At 40.8% G+C, this 22,490-nt stretch overlaps 1 long non-coding RNA gene across 1 annotated transcript in view; it reads left to right on the top strand.

The window, feature by feature from the left end:
• Nucleotides 1-2,630: 2,630 nt before the first annotated feature.
• LOC113609889 (uncharacterized) overlaps nucleotides 2,631-22,490 on the top strand; it is a 55,857-nt gene continuing 35,997 nt past the window's right edge. Inside the window, exons 1-3 of the long non-coding RNA XR_003428859.1 lie at nucleotides 2,631-4,443; nucleotides 6,860-6,933; nucleotides 8,055-8,122. This is a non-coding gene — a long non-coding RNA (uncharacterized LOC113609889). The remainder of the gene's footprint in view (nucleotides 4,444-6,859; nucleotides 6,934-8,054; nucleotides 8,123-22,490) is intronic.

Here is a 22,490-nt window from a genome sequence, read left to right as displayed (position 1 = left end):
TTTTACATAGAATTTAAAAGAACAGAATGTACCGCAAGATGGGAAGAGCCCAGTGAACTCTTTAATTGGTCTCTGCTGTGTGTTCATGAGGAGGAAAGATGGTTGGAAAAGGGATTCTCATATCTGATCTAAGGACAGCTCTAAGGGGCCAGCATCACAGTAGCGATTAGCCCTGGTACAGAGCTGTAGGTTTGCCCATGTTTCCTTCGCTGAGTCTCTCAGCAATCTGGCTATGTAGTTGGATAGGCAAGATGGTTCACTAACCTTGTCTTCTAAATAAGAAATTGATGCTCAGAATGTTGCTAAGTCTCACTCAGCAAATAAGTGGCAGAGTTGAAAATCAAACCTAGATCATTTGACCATAATTTTTCCTCCTTTCCACATACCAACTCCTGGAATAGTGACTGCTATATGTTCTTCCAGAGCAAAGAGCAGGCCAACCAGTCTCCTTTGCCATGGATTGCCTGAAGACTGGGGTTGGTGTGATATTTGCTTTTCATCCAGTTTTGTTTTGGGCTTCTTCTCTGAATATTTTTTCGAGATGATTTCCCTAGCATACTGTTGCTTATTAGGTCCAAATTCCTGAATGAATATTGGAACTTTACCTTCCTGGAATTAATTCAAGTAAAATAATATCTTTGATATAAACATAAGTCAAGCTACAATAAACAGAAATTTGAAGCTTGTTCAAGGGGTTTGGATTTCATTCTTTGGCTGCTTTAGACCTGGGATGTTGGGTTTAAATAAATAAATAAAAATAAGTAAATCATAAATCATACTGTTCCTGACAGGAAGTAGAATGGAAGCCTCATGGAACTGCCGAAATATATGGTTTTCCTTTAAATTCCTCATTAATTATGACTTGTGCTTCTTTTCTGTGGGAGGAAGAGACATTAAAGCAGAATTATTCTATAGCTAATTCTTGATTATACTTATTCACAAACCATTACCTGCAATTATGAATTCCAAAAGGCTTTGAAAATCCTAATTTTTTCCCCATAATTTTGGTGCAGACTTATTTGGTGGAAATACAAGGTCTAAACTGAAATGAGACTATTTCTGGTCTTTATCCCATTTAATGTGGATATTTATGTATTTTGCTGCAGAAATATTAATACAAGGTGCCGCCAAGATCCTGTTTAGTGTATTACCTCAAATATGGTTGCACGATAACATCTGCAAAATTCTGAATTCTGAAATGCATTTAGCCCAAGGGGTTCAGAGAAGGGACTGCAAACCTCTTCGCAAGAGGAGAAGGGAGATGTGTGACTAACACAGAGTAATGGAGAAACACAAGCAGTCGGCTGCAGGACCTTTCACCCACATTGATGCCCTCCCTGAGAGAAGATTACACATCTCCATCCTGTTGAACTCATGTACACTCGTGTGATTGATTTTCTCTGGAAAATAAAATGTGAGCAGAAGAGAAGAGATGAGTCATTTCCAGGCAAAGCTTTAAGAGCCAACGTGTAGCTCTGCATTCTTTTTCTTCTTCTGCCATGAGCTCAGCAGTGCTGCACATGAAGGCTGGGATCCATCAGCTTGGATGCCCAGTGAAGCCTGGCACGGAGCTGTGGCTGATCAGCACTGGAGATGTAATGTGAATGAGAAAGAAACCTTTGTTGTTGAAGCCTCTGCAGTATCACCTAGTCTATCTTCACTGACGCATGCAAAATCAGTGCCCTCTGGGATGGAGCCATCCATTAATGTAACATCTGTGGACACTGACACAATGAGCAACAGTGTCCTCTAGGGGTTTGCAGTCCAGCTAAACAGATAAATAGTTAAAAAGTCAGGTCTGGCCTGCCACAATGCTATACTCTCTCCTCCACCCCCAGCATTGGTTTCCATATCTAGGCCCAAGGCCAGATGCCTCCTGACTTCACCTATCCAAACACATGCTTGGATACTAATGCACATTTTTCTTTCTTTATTGGATTTAACAAATTACATAAGTAATTCCTGCTTATTATAATAAATTAAACAACACAAAAGTATATAAAGAAAAAGTTTATTCTCTCTTCCTCTCTCTCCTACCAGTGGTATGTATCCTTCTACAGCTTTTTATGTTCTAGGCAAATATATATAGATACATAGGTCATTTTTTAATATTATCCTACCGTGAACATTACCCTGCTAAGGACATCTGTGCAATTCATTTGTTAGCCTTAACTAGACGATTAATTCTTTTTTTTTTTTTAAAGTGACACTTTTTTTTTTTTTTAGATGTTGGGGGTAGGAGTTTATCAATTTATTTATTTATTTTTGGCTCTGGTGGGTCTTCGTTTCTGTGCGACAACTTTCTCCAGTTGTGGCAAGCGGGGGCCACTCTTCATCGTGGTGCATAGGCCTCTCACTGTCGTGGCCTCTCTTGTTGCGGAGCACAGGCTCCAGATGCGCAGGCTCAGTAGTTGTGGCTCACGTGCCCAGTTGCTCCGCGGCATGTGGGATCCTCCCAGACCAGGGCTCGAACCCGTGTCCCCTGCATTAGCAGGCAGATTCTCAACCACTGCGCCACCAGGGAAGCCCCTAGAAGATTAATTCTTTTAATCCTTAATAATTTCTTTTACTGAGTGCTTACTATGTCCAAATCACTCTTGAAAATACTTTATTTAATGCCTTTGTGAACTCTGTGAGGTAGGTACTGTTATTATCCGCTTTTGCCATTTGAGAAAACTGAGGCCTAGATAAACTGAGTAATTTGTGAGACTCATACAGATCAGGAAGTGGTGGAGTGAGAAACCCAGGCAGTCTGACTTTACACTCCACACTTTTAACCTGCAAGTTTTATCGCTTCTATAATTGCATAATAGTCCATGAATGAATGGACTATAATTTATTCAAGCATTTTGCTGTTGATGGAGATTGAGGTGATTTCCTCTTTTCCTCCTTTTATCTTGCTACTGCCAACCATGTTGAAATAACACTGAAATACATACCGATACTCTTTTTTTCTGTTGAAAGAGCCCCACATTAATTTCTTCCTGCGCCTCATTTGGGAGAACACTACCAACTCTGGCAGTCTCAGTCCTGGTTAGGCAGTGGGTCCTGGTTATCATAATTCATATTCCAATGGCCAGTTAGGAATTTTTGTTTCACCAGTTCCTCTGAACCCTCCACATATCTCTCTAGTACAGGGCAGAGTGGAGAGGCCTGTATAAGTCAATGCAGCTTATATTTAGAAACAGGAGGAAGTGAACTGTAAGGGATTATCTTCTCCTAGATGTGTCAGATGCAATCACACAGCATAGATTTATGAAGCGGAGTGAAATATTTGTTTTGATTGCTCACTGATTAAGAATACATAATCTTGACAGACATCTAGGGCAACTACTCTTACTGTAAGAATCTGGGTCAGGGGTGCCCAGCTTCTTCTAATTCAGCAGTCTCATTTCATTAAAGGACTATGCAAAGAAACCTCAGTTTGGGTCTGTACGATTGGCTGCTTCATCTTCGGTATTTCACGTTGCAGGAGCCCCAGCAGTTGCCAACGTTATTGTCTGTCAATGTGTAATGTCATCTTCATAGTTGTTCAGTATAGAGTTTGGAAAAGTATCTGAGTATCTTATGAAAAACGAACATACCATATGAAAAGTGGACATATAATTTAATACTAAAATAATTTATGAAGATATTTGAGGTAAGGTGTTAGACCAAACCCCACATGTTGGAGATGCTTAAAAGTGGGGTTTTGCAAAAACCTGAAAATTATTTAAAAGGAAATGGTTAAAAATCTCAAGAGATATGTTTTAAAAATTTAATCTAGAAGCTCTGCAGGATAGGTATTTATCAACAGATTGCTATGGTGTGCTACTACATGAAAATTGGACAGTAAAACACATTTGGTTATTTTAAGTTAAATTATCCAGTGAAATGCAAAGGGGAAAATCATAGCATAAATTGGGAGATCTTGTGTTTGTGGCTGGATAGTACTTTTGTATTTTTGTGTGAGGTGGTGGGTAGGGGTAGATAAGCATGTGATCTCCTTAAAATATTTTTCTTTAGTACAGTGTAAGCTTTAGGGTAACCAGTTGTTACTCTATACAGTCTATGTTTGAAAGAAATGTATTCAAGACCAAAAATTAATGATTACATATGTAAGAACTTCTGCTTTCAAAAGCAAAACATCACATCATCTCTGTCCTGAAGTGTTAGCGTGTCTGTTTCTTGCGTCAGTAGCCGTCTCCATTTCTGTCTGCTCAGGAGCATTTAAATCAAAAGCCTCACCCTTAAGCATACAGGATGCAGGCCTCAATCCCTTCTTTACTCTGTTCATGCAAGGGTGGGAAATGTGACAGATGTTTTAACCAACCCACGTTATCTTTAATACCACTGTTTTCACCAGCGAGAGCCTGTTTCTACATCCACGGTGCGAAGATGCTGCTGATTTCACCAAAGGAACTCAGTTTCTGAAATTCTTGATACTCATTAGCAAAAGCACAGGTGAGGACCAAGAAATGAATGCCCAAAGTGCAAGTAGCAGCAGTCACTCTGGTGTGTGGGCTTTTACCCCATGAATGTGGGTTCCTGATTAGGACATACGGCTGCCCCTTGAATAAAGCTGAAACCAGCTAACACATTATTGGGTCCCATGGTCTATGCTGAAGATTTTAAAGTAAATTGTGGACGTTTATCTGTGATGGACCTACACAAGCCCTTGAACTCAGCTGCTCTCCATCTTATTTCCTTCTATATTCGTTCAGATTTGCCTTTGGCCACATATTATTTTCATTTCTAGCTCAGCTCCTGCCCCAGATTCATGCATGATGATACTTCTCTCTTTATACATAAGTGTATTAAAAAGTATGCTTACTGTTTTGAGTGATCATTTAGGTTACTTTATTTACTACTGCCATTGTGCTAAATGCAATAAGTTTTCACCTGAATGATTTAAAGCTCTGCCAAAAGAGGAAAAAAAATGACAAGTTTCCCTTTGGTGTGAAATGAGTGCCTTCCACTTCAGTCTCCTGGGGCTCTGCTTCCTTTCACCTGTAAAGTGAGGAAATTTGGACGAGAATAGCTACTCTTTCCCTGTGAGCTCTGATAATCTGAGATGTCTGTCCTAGCAGTTACACCTTGGGCTCAGGCTGCAGCAGCCTGTGAGACAAATCCATGGAGGACTTGCTGCCTTGGGTGTGGGTCTTTCCCCTTGTGGTGGTGAAATAGAAGACTCCAGACATCACTATTTGATAATCCAGCTGGCTACGTTCCAGTCATGACTAACGGATGAGTTTGGTGATGGTGCTAAGACTCTGCTGTAGGTGAGGCATCCTTTAGATCAAGAAGTACATCAAAAGGGGAATCTATGGGATTCAACTGTCTGCCTTCAGTTTTGATGCAGTCATTGATCAAATAAACATGAAGAGCATAGCACATCTTCCCATCTTTTCCTTTAAACTGAGTTCTGGTCCCTCAGCAGGTTGCATAATTTTTTCCAAGGCAGCAAAGACCCTTTGCCTCTGAATATCCAGTGTTGTCTTTGAAGGAATAATGGGCTGGAGTTGATGTCTGTGTTTAATTTCAATTTAAATATTATTTTATAATAGGCTTTTGTTTCAATGTCCATTTAGTCTTTTTTTTCTTTTTAACATCTTTATTGGAGTATAATTGCCTTACATTGTTGTGTTAGTTTCTGCTGTATAACAAAGTGAATCAGCTATACATAAACATATCCCCATATCTCCTCCCTCTTGCGTCTCCCTCCCACCCTCCCTATCCCACCCCTCTAGGTGGTCACAAAGCACCGAGCTGATCTCCCTGTGCTATGCGACTGCTTCCCAGTAGCTATCTATCTTACATTTGGATGTCAATGCCACTCTCTCACTTTGTCTCAGCTTACCCTTCCCCCTCCCCGGGTCCTCAAGTCTCTTCTCTACGTCTGCATCTTTATTCCTGTCCTGCCCCTAGGTTCGTCAGAACCATTTTTTTTCCTTAGATTCCATATACATGTGTTAGCATATGGTATTTGTTTTTCTCTTTCTGACTTACTTCACTCTGTATGACAGACTCTAGGTCCATCCACCTCACTACAAATAACTCAATTTCATTTCTTTTTATGGCTGAATAATATTCCATTGTCTATATGTGCCACATCTTCTTTATCCATTCATCAGTCGATGGACACTTAGGTTGCTTCCATGTCCTGGCTATTGTAAATAGTGCTGCAATGAACTCAATGCCCATTTAGTCCTTAATGGTAGAGTTATTCGTCCTCACAGAGAAATTAAATAGACTGAAACTTGAAAAAGAATTTATAGATATCAGTTTTATTCAATATATGTTGCCTGTTGACTGAATTCAAGGAAGGTGCAGCTTCCGTGGCTGATATTCTAATGAAAGGACTCCTTCGTTTGTTCGTTTGTGTCTGTATTCTACCTGTTGTTTTTCTCCCTGTTCTCTCGTCTTCAGTTGTCATGCTTTTGCTCATCTTCAAAAGGGGGCAGCTTAGCTCATGATCCTAATATCCCCCGGAAAATATGGGGAAAGAGGGTTGGCAGAAATTGCTGCTTTTTCAGCTCAGTTTTCTCCCCTGGATACTTTAGTTCAAATCTTCGCTTTTTCTTTAAGTCATCAAGCCATCAGGTCAAGCAAAGAAAGAACCAACCATGCTTACGGTCATATTTTGGTTACTCTTAATCAGAAAGTAAAAAGTTAAGGATATAATATTATTTTTTAATAGTCTTATTAAGTGTAATTTTTTTATTATGTTTTAAGCCAAGCTCTCTCTCTCTCTCCCTCCCACCCTCATCTTTTGGAATAATAAACCTTTCTTGGCCTCTTCTTGCTGACCCTGAAGAAATCTCATGACACCATGATCCTCACTCAAATTCATGTTTGGTTAATCTATTTATTTTTTTAGGTACACTCTTCCACCTTGTTCTGAGCCCTGGTGGTTGGACAACTTCACCAGACTACCTTATTCTCTGGTTCCAGGTTGGTTTGGCCAATGGAAGTGTTGGCAGGGATTAGAGCAAGAGAGGAGACAGAGGCCTGTGTGTTCACCACCCCTCCCCTCTCTTTGTAGCGGCCAATGCATTGGCTCATTCTGGACTCCCTTATATTTTCTGTAAAATGTCTCTCCCCACACAGCCTCTTTGTTTTCAAATTCCAGCAGCCACCTTTCCCCTTCAGGCTTATGGGTGTTAACAGGGTCCACTGATACCAACTCCTCATTGTCTCTTGAGGTTCCCTACACCCTGCACACCGACTGTAGACAGGCCCCATATTAAACTTTCCTCATGGTATTAATTTGGAATGTGCCATCTGTTTCTTGCTGGAGCCCCGACGGATAGAATAATTCAATGAGTGCTTATATTACTGGGAGGTAGTATGGCATAATGGTTGTCTTCCATGTGGCACCCGATGGATCTAGGCTTGAAAACATCCTCGTCACTTGCTAACTCAGAGTGGAGATTATTTAACCACTCTGAGCCTTAGCTTTCTCTAATTTAAAGTGGGGATAGTATTACCTACTTCACAGAATTGTTACAAGAATATGTATGAATACTCAAAAATGTTAACTATTATATATAATTATATACAATAACATTAGAGAAATATATAATACTATATATTATAACATAAAGTATTGTATAATAGCATATAATAATATTGTATTATCTATAATAACATTATATATAATGTTTTAGTTTCCCCTCAATGTATACTGAATCACTTCCTTTCTGGTAATGCCTGAGCAATTACAAAGCAGTCATTTTTGGTTCCTCTCCACCCTCGTGCTGTTGATATTTGTGTTTCAAGTTAGACCTCCTCTTCCCTTGTGCCCCACAAATTCTTGCTTATCTTTTTTTTTTTTTTTTTTTTTTTGCGGTACGCGGGCCTCTCACTGCTGTGGCCTCTCCCGCTGCGGAGCACAGGTTCCGGACACGCAGGCTCAGTGGCCATGGCTCACGGGCCCAGCTGCTCCGCAGCACGTGGGATCCTCCCGGACTGGGGCATGAACCCGCGTCCCCTGCATCGGCAGGTGGACTCTCAACCACTGCGTCACCAGGGAAGCCCCTCTGCTTATCTTAATGGTAGTTTGCTTCCCACAGGTGGTCCTGGCTGCTCTGGTAATCTTCCCTCAAGTCTGTGGAATTTTCACATGACTCTTCTTCAAAGGGTGAGTGCTAGACACGGGGGTCCCTGGTGAAGTGAAAGTTTTTTGCTTATGTTTTAACCCTAATCGTTGGCTGCTTTTCTGCACAGGTGCTAGGCATCACTGGGTAATCCCATTGCTTTACAGCAGAGCTGTTTTTTGTTTCTACCTTCTTTAAACAATATCTCTAAACTGTTCTGAGAGTACTGGCTAAGCCCAGAGAAGTGTTGCAAGGATTAGCTAATTGATTATTTTAAATGCTTTGAAACTGGCAGAAAGTTTAGTGAGAAGGATAGGCTAAATAATTTTTGCAGGCTTGATGGGAGTACAAAGTGTACCAAATGGCCCTTCCAATTTGCTTTGGTATGTAGTAGAACTTGCTTATTGTATAACATGTCCCATTAAAATGAGTTATATATGTTACTGCATTTAAAACATGACTTGGGGAAATGCTTTAAGATAAAGAGAGGTGTTTGGAAGATATACAAAGCTTTTGTCGAATGGAGGTGCAGGTACTGAAACCACTTGGGTTTTTCTGACTCAAGGGAAGTCCTATGAAGCATGGTTCATAACATTTGTTTTCTCAGGGCCTGCTGTGTGTCGGGGTTGCATTGGTCACCATGGTTCCCAGCCTCCAAGGCCTATAGACTAGAAGAGGAGACAGGTATACAGACAGTGGAAACCCTTTGACAGTATGTCAGAGAGGCTAAGATGGATGAATATACCAGGTACAGAGTGAGGAAATCAGGGGGTAATTATCTGAACCTGGGGGAAATCAGGGAAGATTCATAAAGGAAGAGAGGCTTCAGTTGGTTTTTAAGGGTAAGGGAAGTCTGTCGCATAATAAAGGGGTGAAGGGCATTTCAGACAGAGGGAAGAGCATATGAAAAGTCTCTCCTTCTCTCTCTCTCTCCCTGTTTCATTCAAACATCTTTAAGAGTCTCTACTTCTTCTATATCTAGCTCTATCTTATTCTTTGCACATAGTAGATATTCAATTAATACTTATAAATGGATAGAATGAGTGGTAGGATTATAGGTAGTGATTTCAATTTTATTCATTAGGTTTTTCTTTATTTTCTAAATTTTCTGTAACAAACTTGTTTTTATTTCGTAATCGGAATTTTCTAAAATATTCAGGGAATGGTTATCAGAGTCCATGGCTACCTTGGAGTTGGAGATGAATGTAGTCAAAGAGGTCAGTGAACTCTGGGCCATGGGGACAGTTGTTCACGTGGTGAGGCATAGACTTGAGACTGTGGGAGGCATCACTGGAAATGAAGCTGGAATGATAGTTTAGGAACTTTGGACTTTATGTGGTAGACCATGAGAAACCATTGAAATTATTAGTCAGGACGTCTGTGTTAAGGATTCTCTGGCAATACTGTAGAGCATGAACAACTGGCTGCAGGAGAGGCTGGAGGGGAAGGGCCAGTTGTGACACCTTTATACTCCAGGTGGAGAAGTGCTGAAAGTTCTCATGTTTGGGTAGTTGGAGAGAAGATAATGAGTTTGATTTTAGACAGGATACATTTGTAGTGTCCGTGGGACAGTCTGTAGGAAGGCTGGTGGGGAGGAATCAACGCCTAAAACATGACTGACATCAGCAACCTCAGAGAACTGGAGGCAAGGAGGCTCTGGAAACTCCATGAGGCAGTGAGGACCATGGACAGCATGGCCACAAAGGCAAGAGAAAAACAAAAGAAAACGGTGCTGTGGAAGTCACGAGAGAAGAAAAGGGAGAGGTGATTCAGAAATGAGCAAATTATCTAGTCAGGAGGTATATTATTTTTCTTTTTCCAGACATTCCTCTTCCTCCCTGCCTTTAGGTTTCTGCTCGAAAGACATCTCTTCAGAGATGCTTCCCCAGACCACCTACGTAAAGCAGCACCCTTCATCACTCCATGCCACCTTCCTTGAGTACTGTTTCAAAATGTAGGCTTTATTATTATTCAGGTATAGTGAGAATCAGGAGGTGATTGCCATTGAAAAGGTATAATAGTTTGTTATTCACAGTTTCTGAGGAGGGTACGTGCCACGCTATGCAGGGCCACATGGGGGAGGCACCAGGGCCAGTCAGGAGGCAGAGGGAGGGTAGAAACATATGCTAGGGATTTACTGTGGTTTCCGTGGGAAGGAACAGGTGAGGCAGGAGGCAGGATAAGCAGATTTAGGATTGGCTAGTTTGAATAATTTTGGTGGGCCCTTGGGCGTAAGGGCTATGCCTTGTTGTCTGGTACCTGCCCCTGGGTGATTAGTGATCAGAAGCTAGTGACCTGAGTGAAGTGGTTGGGGTAAGGGCTTGGATTGGTTGGTTTGCATATGAAAGACTTGCTGGAAATGTGAGTTGTTTACTATCTCTAGGAACTGGCTAGCCCTTGGAGGGGTGATGAAAACATCAGAATAAAAGGCACGCTTAATAGGAGCACCACTTGACATTATACTGCATGTTTATTTGTTTGCAAAGCAGTGCCAGGGCTGAGACCACGGTGCAGTGAACGAGGCATTCACCTTGGGCACAAAGTGTAAGGGGGTGGGTGCCAAAGAACTCAGTAATCAAGGTCAATCGTATGTTAATTAAAAAAATCAAAATGAACACAAAAATATTCATGATGAACAAAATACCGAAATTGTAAATAAAGACAGGATCAGTCACAGTCTGTGCTGAAACAAAAGGAAGAATCAGTAATATGGATCCTGTCTTTTTGATTTTTAAAACTGTTACATTCAAATTATCCAGCCTTAAAAAGGAAGGCCATTCTGACACATACAACACCATGGGTGAACCTTGAGGCTAAGTCACAAAAAGACAGATAACTCGATGATTCCACTTACATGAAGTACTTAGAGCGGTCGAAATCATGGAGACAGAAAGTAGAATGGCGGCTGCCAGGGGCTGGGGGAGAGTGGATTGGGGAGTTAGTGTTTAATGGGTATAGAGCTTTAGTTTGGGAAGTTGGAAAGTGTTCTGGAGATGGATGCTGGTGATGGTTGTACAACATTAGGAACGTTATTTGATGCCACTGAACTTAACCACGTTTAAGCGTGTGTACACTTAAACGTGGCTAAGGTGGCAGATTTTATGTTATGTGTATTTTACCATGGTAAAATAAATGTGAAAAGACACTATTGCATTAAAATAGTGCTTATCTTGATTACTTGTTGGCACCCCTTTACATTTTGCACTGGCCCACCCTCATCTTGAGCCTGGGGAGCACTGTGGGAGGAGCTGGGTGTGGGGAGGAAGGTGTTGGGGGATCAGGTGCTGAGGTTTGGCTGTCCTCCTTCAGAGGACGTGAGCCTTTTCTACTTCTCATTGTTTGGAGCCATTTATTTTGAAGGAGAAGAGGAACTGTATCAGTTAAGAATGTGTTTGGCTGCAAATAACAGAATACTATGGCTTAAGCAAATAATGGCTTATTTTTCTCACACTCCAAATATCTGGAGGTGACCACTGCTGGGGTTGATTCTGTGACATGGTGGTTGGAGCTAATGTCTGTTTGTTTGTTTTGGGGGGAAGGGGCAGCACCATATGCACCTGTCCTTTCCATCAAAGAAGCTCAAACCATTTTGGAAACACACCTCCTAATAACTTCTTAAGCTTCATCGTTTAGTCCTGAGTCAAATGGTACCCTGTCCCCCAGCTGCAAAGGAGGCTGAGAAAGCACGGTACAGGGTTGTCAAGACTGACCAGGACCAATCCTGATCCACTGCCTATGTCTGGGCAGAGTGCCCTTTGCACAAGATTGGAGTTGTTAGCGAGGAAGCAAGAAGGGAGGGAACTCCCTGGCGGTCCAGTGGTTAGGACTCTGCGCTCTCACTGCCGAGGGCCCGGGCTCAATCCCTGGTTGGGGAACTAAGATCCCACAAGCCATGCGCGGTGCGCGGTGCGACCAAAAGAACCCAACAACAACAACAACAAAAGGCCAAAAACCAAACAAACAAAAAAAGGAAGCAAGAAGGGAAATGGCCATTGTGAAGGTAATTAACCATGTCTGCTACAGGGTCCTTGACTATTGACTTCCTTCCATAGAAACAATGGTACTGGTACCTTGGCATATTTATATATTTTTCCTCTTGCAAACGGAGTAAGCATTTTCTTCACTGTACTGTGTGGCATCTAGCAAATTGGTTTTTATGGGCTTAAAACCCTGAACTATTTAAGGGTAACTCTATGGTACTGCTGTGAGACGGGTCCACCTCTCTAGCCTTGAGAAGTGATTAACATGGAAAGCATGAAAAACATGGCCCATTTTCTTTTCAGATGACTTAGAATTGGCTTAGTGTCTAATCATTTACTCCCGCCAGGCCTTCTGTCTTGTGTCCTGACCTCATCGTTTCAGACAGATGACTTTCCCGCACCGGCGAGCCGGGGAAGTGGATCATTACATTTTTCTTTTTAACTACACACTGAATAAGCAACCTGCTCTTTATTGATTTGGAAAACTTTCTATCTAGGATTTAAGATCCAGTCGAATAGGATGGAGATGTCTGAGGTTCTTACAAGACTTCACTAAAAAAAAAAGGTTATACAGATTCCATGGTCTAGATGTCCCAAGGTCAAACTCATATCCGGCTACTTCCCAAATATTTTTATGTGGAAGAAATAAAAACTGGAAGAAAAAAAGAGATGGGCAAAACATCCCGAAGAAGTAACTTGTCAGCTGAGATGCGGGCAGGGAGAGCAAAACCCGAACCCCGGGTGGCTATGGCAGGAGGAGTCCATGCTGATGATGGACAAGCGCCATGGGCCTCCACATCAGTGCTGATTTGCCACGTGCCTCTTCACCCTTTTTTCCTCTGCTTCTCTGAGTCACAGTGAATTCAGAACCTTCATTCCTGGCTCCCATGATTACCTTCACTGGTAAGTTTGCAGGGGAGGCTCTTCATTTTATGCACATAGAGCACAGTTGTAAGTTGTACCATGTTTTACTACAATTCCTTAAAGTTAGGTGGGTCCTAAAGAAGGAACTGAGTCTAGAACTTCTTGCCTTCTCCTTTGAAAGATCCCCCCAGAAATGGATGGTGTCTCCATACAAAGAGACTTTGGCAGGGCTTTTTCTAACTACATTCATTGCAAACTACATTTAAAAGCCCTGATAAATATATAATTGCACATGGTAGTTTTCTAGGCAATGTACCAAGAAAGAGTTCCAGACCTGTCTTCTGGATACTTAAAATCTAAGAAGTATAAAGTGTAGAATAATTGATGGGAGTAACTGTTCTAGTTCTTGTCTACAATGCACAGACATCATTATTATTAATTGCTGATACTTTCAAGAGTGAGAAATGGAACAACTGTCTCACCAGTTCTGCAGTGACAGTCTCAGAATACCTTGCTTCTTGCTCAGAACCTTTCCTTTGCTTGCATTGACCCTCAACTTAAGAAATCAACCAATCCAAAGATGCACCTGCTTTTGATATCCTAAGAACTCTAAGACCAACCTATACGCTATAAAAAAAATGGACATTCACTTTCCCTAATGAAACACTATTTCAGAATTTGTGTGGTGCCGTCTTTTGCTTCAGTAATTCAATAAAACTCAAAATAATACTTAAAAGTAAAACCTCAAAATTAAAGTTTGCTTACATTCTCATAAGGGCTTTCCCATGTAGATAAAATAAATGCATCTTTTGAGGGTCTGGAGGAAGGTTGTGGGTGAGAGTGAAGTTCACATGCAGTCTGGATCTGCTGACCAGACTTCTGAATGTCCGGGTCTTTTCTAATCACAGCACCTACTTCTCCAGGTTCTCTCTGGCATCCCCAGGGGAGCTTCTTCCAGAATCATTTCAGTATATTTTAATAATTCTTGGCATAAATATCTGTTGGATAATCAAAGGGCTGAGCATCAAGGTTCTCTGAGCTTACAGAGGACTCAACATTTCTGAAGACCATCTCTGGAGATATTCAAGACTCCCCAGATTCGCGAACACCTCTGTAACATATTATTCCCCCACAAAATAGGTATTCTTTCCACTGGCTGGAGCAGTCACTGAAATAGTTTCAGGATACCCCTCCCCCCATTTTCATATACTGCATATTGTGGACTCTTTCAAGTCCTAGATCCAAGTTCATTGCTAAATTTAACATTCTATCCTTTAATGTATCCAAAATTCCCCTGGAAACTCATTCCAATTCCTCTAAGGAATCCCCAGGGAATTTCAAATTCTGCTCCAAGTGGTAGGTATCTTTCATTCGTCTTGCAGCATTTACTCTGATGCTACAAGATGGTACCTTGTCCATGCTATGTCAGCTACGCTGGCCACTGTGGCAGTGTTCCTTTTGCTGCTTGTCCTGAGAGTGGCTCCTATGTGGCTGATGTCCACTGAAGGCACTGCCAAAGCTAGTGCCTGTGTTGCTGATGCCAGTCAATACCTGTTCCCAGGATGCCCGGATGCCAATGCCCGATAGTGGGGCCCTGCAGTCTGTACCAGGGGTGCTGGTTCCCAGGCCACAGAGCTGCCTGTGCCCACACCGAGTGCCTTGTCTCAGAGATTATAATTGTTTTTCTTCTCACCAGCCACCCTTCCTTCCTTAACTAAGCTGAAGTACAAAATAACTCAAGATAGAAGAAGAGTCAGAAACCTTTGTAGAATAACAATATACAAGAGAAATGGTAGGAAGAGGTCAGTTTTGGCAATGTGAAAGGTCTGGTAGTCTTTATAATTGTTGGTATATTGTAATTGTAATATACCAAACTTGGGGAGTTTATTGCGTCTTCAGTTTTAAGGAGTAATTGTATTCTATACTGTGACTAAATTCTAAAGCCAGGATGTAAAAAAAAAAAAGGAAAGTAGACAAGGTATTCTTGAAATCCCCTTCAATTGCTCATAGACTAAGTATCCATGGCCATGTTTACATGCCACAATGAAGAGTGACAGCCCATCTTTTGATGAATCTAGCACAGCTGGTTTTTCCACTGGCATTGAAACAAACCATTGTTTCTTTGACTGTCTGCTAAACGTACTTGACTTGGGTATAGGAGCCATGTTGTATCAGAAATGCAGATCTCTAGGTATCACAGTATTGTGGAATCCAGTAAGATGTTTTAATGCCTATGGGAGCCATTAAAAACCGAAGCCGACTAAGGGAAAAATGTCATGTATCCACTCTTTTCACAGCATAAGATTAATAAATTAACATTTATTGAAGACTTATGCAGTCAGGCAGTCTTTTAAGCACCTTACATGTATTAACTCATTTAATTCTTACAACAATCACAGAGTTTGTTGTTATTATATCCATTTTTTGGAAAAGTAAGACTAAAGCACAAGGGAGTCAAGTGACTTGCACAGTTAAAAAGCGGCAGAGCTGGAATCTGAACTCAGGCAGTCTGGCTCTAGTGCTCTTGCTCTCGATTGCTTTTTTTTTTTTTTTTTTGGTACGCGGGCCTCTCACCGTTGTGGCCTCTCCCGCCGCGGAGCACAGACTCCGGACGCTCAGGCTCGGCGGCCATGGCTCACGGGCCCAGCTGCTCCGCGGCATGTGGGATCCTCCCGGACCGGGGCACGAACCCGCGTCCCCTGCATCGGCAGGCGGACTCTCAACCACTGTGCCACCAGGGAAGCCCCTGCTCTATACTTTTAACCATCACTGCACTATTTAAATGACTTTTTCTCTCCTTCTTTTCACTTTGGATGGAGTGGAATTTACCAATTTAGTGTTTTTAATGATGTGATTCTGTTGTGCTTTCTTGCTGTAGCAAAAACTCAAAGTATACTGAAAGGCATAAAATATACAAAGGAGTGATGTCCCATGTTCTCATCCTTAGATAGAACAGATGTTAAAGGCTTGTGAATTTTCCCCCAGGATTTCTTTTATGCACGCACTCGCACACATATTTTGTTTTTGTTTGACTGTACTTTACTCAATTTCCTCTTTCACTCATCAGCGTCATAAGACCTCTTTCTGTCAGAATACAGAATTTCACCTCTTCCTTTTAGTTTTCATTTTATTTTATTTTTTAAAATTAATTTATTTGGCTGCATCGGGTCTTAGTTGCGGCATGCGGGGTTTTTCGTTGCGGCGCCTGGGCTCTCTAGTTGTGGCGCACAGGCTCTAGAGTGCATGGGCTCAGTAGTTGTGGCATGCAGGCTTAGTTGCCCCATGGCACGTGGGATCTTAGTTCGAACCCACATCCCCTGCATTGGAAGACAGATTCTTAACCACTGGACCGCCAGGGGAGTCCCACCACCTCTTCCTTTTAAACAGCTGTTTTAGTAAGTACATATTATTCCACTGCATGAATAAACCATAATTTACCTTTGCATATTCCCTTACTGATGGATAGTCAGGTTTAAAGTTTTTTTTCCCAAGTTTTTACTGTTATAAACTCTGTGGCAAACATGCTCATTTGTTCTCCTAGTATTTTGCAGATTTATTTTTTAGTTTTAAATCTTTAATCCACATGGAATTTATTTTGTGCTGGAGGTGAGGTGGGGATTACAGCGATTTCTTGACTTTCCTCATTCAAATGATTCCTCACCTGAAGAGATTCAGTCTCCAGGCACCTGAGTAAACACATTGCATCTGGTATAGAAATACACTGAAAACTGTAATAAGGAGAATCTCTATGGTGGAAAATAGTAGGTAGTGTGTATTGGGGAGAGGAAGCAGAAACAGCAGGCTCCACCAATATGGACTAGAGGTGAGAGCTAGGCTTTCAGGTTGGAATGCTGCATTTTAATTAGCAATATTATTCCCAAATGTTTAGCTCCAACAGTGTGGGGATTAGAGACCCCTGCTTGCTTCTCATAATTCAGAACCTGCACATCAGAGTGTCTAATTAGATCTTCTCACTTTTGAAAGGTCAGCCAATAAAATTGTCATGTTGTGTCATTCAAGGTCTAGAAGTTACTCTGCTATAAGCTTGATGGGTTTTTTTTTTAAAGTTAAAAATTGCCTGTTCATGTCTAGTGTCTGTAAGTGAGCTTTGCTGGCCTAAGATTTTGGCAGGCCATCACGCAAAGGATCTCTGAAATCTTCTGCCACTTAGAACAATTCGTGTCCTTTGTATTTTTTTCTTTATCGCTTTGGACACTGCTAGAGAGAGCCTCCGTATCTTAAGCCATTTCGTAGATTTTCCTACTCACAAGGAAAACAGCATTCAATTCAGTCTTTGTTTTGGGTCTTGGGCTCTGTAATTGAATATTACTTTCAGTTAATTTCCATGGGAAAAAAATCCCTAAATAAGCTGTGTTCTTCTGGAAACATTATCATCATACAGAAATGAATGGAGCTAGATTTTCTCGATTTTAATTACTTGGTTATAAGCTAAGGAAGTTAGGGAGCTGTCTTAATTCTTTTAAGCCACTAGGATCTTTTTCTTTTTAAGTTCAATTTCATATTGGAGTATAGCTGATTAACAATGTTGTGTTAGTTTCAGGTGTACAGCAAAGTGATTCAGTTATCCATATACATGTATCTATTCTTTTTCAAATTCTTTTCCCATTTAGGTTATTACAGAATATTGAGCAGAGTTCCCTGTGCTCTCCAGTAGGTCGTTGTTGCTTATCTATTTTAAATTTAAAATAGAAGCCACTAGGATGTTAATTAGAATTCTGTATGAGGTGACAAGTTCAGAGGAAGGAACCGTGAATTATGGGCAGCCCTTCCTTATGACAGTTGCTGTTGTCTCGCTTGGCTTACTCTGCCCCAGTAGAGGGGCTGCCTCCTGGGGTTCATCAGACCTCACACCAGCTACCTCCCTGCTTAGAGCTGCGGGACTTTTAGCCTAAGGATCTGAGAGTAGGAGGAGTGGGGGAAAATGATCATTACTCCTATTTCAGTTACCTTAAGGATGAAATTGGCTTTTGTGGGCATATGAAGAAAATCTTATCGCTACTAATAATGATATTTTCCAAAGTGTGGCTGCATCAGAATCAACTGGGTGTTTCATCAAAATGCTGCTTGTTGGAGTCCTTCCCAGAATCGGAATCTCTGGTGGTAGAGCTCTGGGGTCTATTTTTAACAAGCCTCCTATGCTATTCATTTGTGCATTAAAGTTTGAGAACATTTGATTTATAACATCACTTCTATGGGAAAAATGGACTCCTGCTTCCAGCCAGTCGGCTTCAAAGTGTACCTTTGGAATTTAGTGTGTGGGTACGTTGGGGCTTGCCTGTGTGTGAAATCAGCGGTCTGGATGACAGTCACATTTTAAAGGTGTAAAGGTAACAACTGGTGAACAGATTATGGCTCTGGGTATTCAGGTTAATTAAGTTCTAAGGTATGGAGCTGAGGAATTAAAGCACACAGTGGATATTCAGATAGAAGGTGAAGCTGCAAAAATAGTTTAAACATCTGTACTCAGATGTCAGCTGATTACTCTGACACTTGAGCTTCAGATAAGATGGCTTAAACCTTTTCCACATCCCTTGGAATGTCCAGTACTCTTTCCAAGATTTCTGCAAATCCTGGAGGACTTACTTTCCCAGGACTACTTCTGGGGGATCCTTTTTTTTCTACTCTGCATCTTATGATGGTCCTTTATCTCTGTCCGGTATAGAAGGCCCCTTCTTTTTGATTCCTCCAGCAACAAAGAGTTGCTTCATTAGTCAGAATCTTCACAGAGGATGGAGGAATCACTCTGCCACAGGGCAGGAGTCACTCTGCCACATCACATATCACAGATTATGACTTAACAGTCGTGCATTAAACATTCTTGTCCTTTTTTTTTTAAAATACAGCAGGCTTTTATTATCTATTTTATACATATTAGTATATACATGTCAATCCCAATCTCCCAATTCATCCCACCCACCCCCACCACTTTCCCCCCTTGGTGTCCATACATTTGTTCTCTACATTTGTGTCTATTTCTGCCTTGCAAACCGGTTCATCTGTACCATTTTTCTAGATGCCACATATATGCGTTAATATACGATATTTGTTTTTCTCTTCTGACTCACTTCACTCTGTATGACCATCTCTAGGTCCATCCATGGCTCTACAAATGACCCAATTTTGTTCCTTTTTATGGCTGAGTAATATTCCATTGTATATATGTACCACATCTTTATCCATTTGTCTGTCGATGGGCATTTAGGTTGCTTCCATGTCCTGGCTATTGTAAATAGCGCTGCGATGAACATTGGCGTACGTGGCTCTTCTTGAATTATGGTTTTCTCAGGGTATATGCCCAGTAGTGGGATTGCTGGGTCACATGGTAGTTCTATCTTTAGTTTTTTAAGGAATCTCCATACTGTTCTCCATAGTGGCTGTATCAATTTACATTCCCACCAACAGTGCAAGAGGGTTCCCTTTTCTCCACACCCTCTCCAGCATTTGTTTGAACATCCTTGTCCTTGAAGGTATTTTTGGCCACACCTCACAGGGGTGTGTCTCACTGGCCCAGCCACTTCATGTCGTTTCTGGCCTCTCTCCATCTTGCTGGCTCCTCTGTGTCCTTTTCCTTGGCTACCTTTCCTGGCTTGCACTCCCAACTCCAAATTCTTCTCACTCTTTTATTCAGAAAACGTCAACCCTCTCATGCCCCTCACACCCAAACTCATCCCCAGTACCACCTTTGCATATGCAACACCAACCAATGTGCTTGACTGAGCAAAAGGGCCATCCAGTCTTTTCTTTAACAGAATCCATCCTCCTTAGAGTCCAGTTTGGGGATTAAACAGAATTTTCCTAAGATCTATTATGTATTTCTTCCGTGGAATAATTAATTCTGTCTAGGTTCTCCTGAATGCTCAAGAGCTGAGAAAGAATTTTTTCTCTCTACATCATTAAAGAATCCTTTTTGTTGGGAGAATCTCATCTGGAAAAAGTTAAGCAGGATTTTTATAAGATTTTAACAGGCAGGTGCACATCAGTGCGCTTCCATTAGTTAACCTCATCAGTCTTTACAGCGCTTCTGCTAACATGTTTAGGACTAGAGCATCTCTATTTGTAGCCAAATAAATGCAAGCAGAATTATCTCCCACTTGCCAGCAGAAAGAGTGCTACTGACCCCAGGTGAGTGACATCTGCAAGGCCACTCAGGGCGTTCTGTGTCATATATCATATCTTGAGAATAAAGCAACAGAGTTAAATTGTTTTCAGAAGGGTTTGCTTTCTTGCTCTCTCATCTTTTGTATATCTGAGAGCTTTCTGCTTTGCTTGAAATGGAAAGTCATTTCCCAGACGAGAGATCATTTTATTTAGTGCTCTTATTTTCTTGGTAAGTATTCTGAATTTTTTCCTATTAATTTCTATATTTATGCACAGTGGTTCTCAATTGGTGAGAAAATTATAATCTCATAATATCTTTTCCTTATACTTGCTGAATGATTAGCCTCATTTGCTGTGTGAGTTCCACTTCACGGTTGTGAAATGATGACTCTCCTTGACTCTGGCTAAGCATGTCGGCTTGATGGCTTTGACCTTTTCCACGAAAACAAGGGAGATGAAAAGATGTGACATGTGTGTAAATTGTCACTCAAGTGGGGTTATTTTGGCTCACGGCTCAGAATACATGCTTTGCTAAACTCCCAGAAGGCACCAGTGGAATGTTTTGTTTGGGGTTTTCTAAGACATTTGACAGCCTTCTTATTTTTAAGCAATGAGAACAAATCCTGATTGGTCATTAAATACAAACAATAAATTTATATCCTGAATCACAAGCTGTGTGAATAAATGCATTACAGATTCCCAGGAAAAACCCTGTTCTCAAGTGGTGCAGTTAAGTTGGCTTCATCTGCACTGTGATGGATATTATTTCCACTGCACTTAATTGGGATAACTGACAAATTTAGATTCAGAACATTTCAGTGACTCCAAGGGATGTATAAATATCTCACCAAATGCATTTAAATGCTATTCTGGATTTGGTCAGGGGTCTCACTGTAGTAATTTGCAGGTGTGACTGATATTAACTTATAAATTTCCCATGACTGGTCCTTTGTTGATTTCAGGCTTGCCCCCTGTTCGGTAATGATGGCTCAGCAAGCATATTTTACCTTCCTTCTCTGCAGGCCCTTTATTGCTTTGAGATATGCCTGGGTGTGTGTGTATGTGTGTGTGTGTGGGGGGGCACACACACGTTTTTAATAGTAATGCATGAGGCAGTATTTCCCGCTAGAGCATATTCATATGAGCTTGTGGAGCTGTTTCTTACTCGACATATTTCTCTCCATTTGTCTGTGCTTTTAGTTAAGGGGACTCAAATGATGTTTGACTGGATAAAGAATGACAAAACAATAGCAATAGTGTAGAAGTATACACATGCTCTAGCGATCTGTACATATCACACTTGGCTAATGATCCTATGGTATGATTTTTAGTAATCACCAACAGGGTGGGTTTGAAGGTCAGCATAATAACCCTAACGTGTTGCTGTAATGGAGCCGATAAATTTACATATGGATGGAAATGATTAATTTTTAAAATTCTTTTTCTTTTTCATGACTGAAAATGAGATTCTCATTCCCTGACATTAGAGCATAATCCTTCTATTATTTGCTCTTTTTTTCTATGACTAGAATTTTAAACTATATTGTATATGGTTGAATTTAGTTTTTGACTTATTTCAGAGACTTGGAAAGATGAACTGATACAAATATGTAAGATTATTTAAGGCAGAACTGCCTGACTTGTGTTATTAGTAATCATTATCCTCAGCTAGTATCTCTCTGTTTAAATGAAGATCTTTAGGATATTTCTTAGTACTTCAGTTAGATTTGAACCAGTTTTTTCATGAATTCATTCAAAATATATTATTTATAACCAACTTAATTTTTTCAGCTTTATTGATGTATTATTGACAAGGAAAAATTATACACACTTAGGTTGTGCAATATTTTTTAATGGTGTACAATGTAATTTAATATACATATATTTTGTGAAATTATTACCACAATCAAGTTAATGAACACATCTATCACCCCACATACTTATCATTTTTTTAAAAAGATTTGAGCCATTTTGGTAGTAAAACAAATTAGCAGTAGAAGAGGTATTTGTATGGCCCTGTATGTATGGATATATCTTTCGTTAATAATGAAGACAGACATTTCTAACATTGAGGAGGCTTAAGATGAGCATAAAACCTATCTTAATGAGATGAGCCCTAAGATAAGGATAAAATTTCTAATAATAATAATACTGGCTATTATGTAGCAACAGTGGTTAATATTGAGAACTTATATGACAGTTGATGTGCTAAGTGTTTTATGTGTGTATGAACTCATTTAGTGTTCGCAAGAATCCTATGAGGCAGATATTTATTATCCCAATTTTAAGAACAAGAAACCAAAGGACAGAGAGGTAAATTAACTTATCTGAGGTCACACAACCAGGAAGCCACAGAACTGAGGTTTGAACTTTGGTAGAATTGCCAGATTCAGGGGAAACATACACACACACACACACACACACACACACACACACACACACACACACA

The sequence above is a fragment of the Aethalodelphis obliquidens genome, unplaced genomic scaffold, assembly GCF_003676395.1.
Source record: "Aethalodelphis obliquidens isolate GAN/ISIS:26980383/991018 unplaced genomic scaffold, ASM367639v1 scaffold59, whole genome shotgun sequence".
In the NCBI taxonomy this organism is placed as follows: domain Eukaryota; kingdom Metazoa; phylum Chordata; class Mammalia; order Artiodactyla; family Delphinidae; genus Aethalodelphis; species Aethalodelphis obliquidens.
The sequence above is the reverse complement of the archived record's forward strand: the minus strand, read 5'-3'. Positions and strand labels throughout refer to the sequence as shown.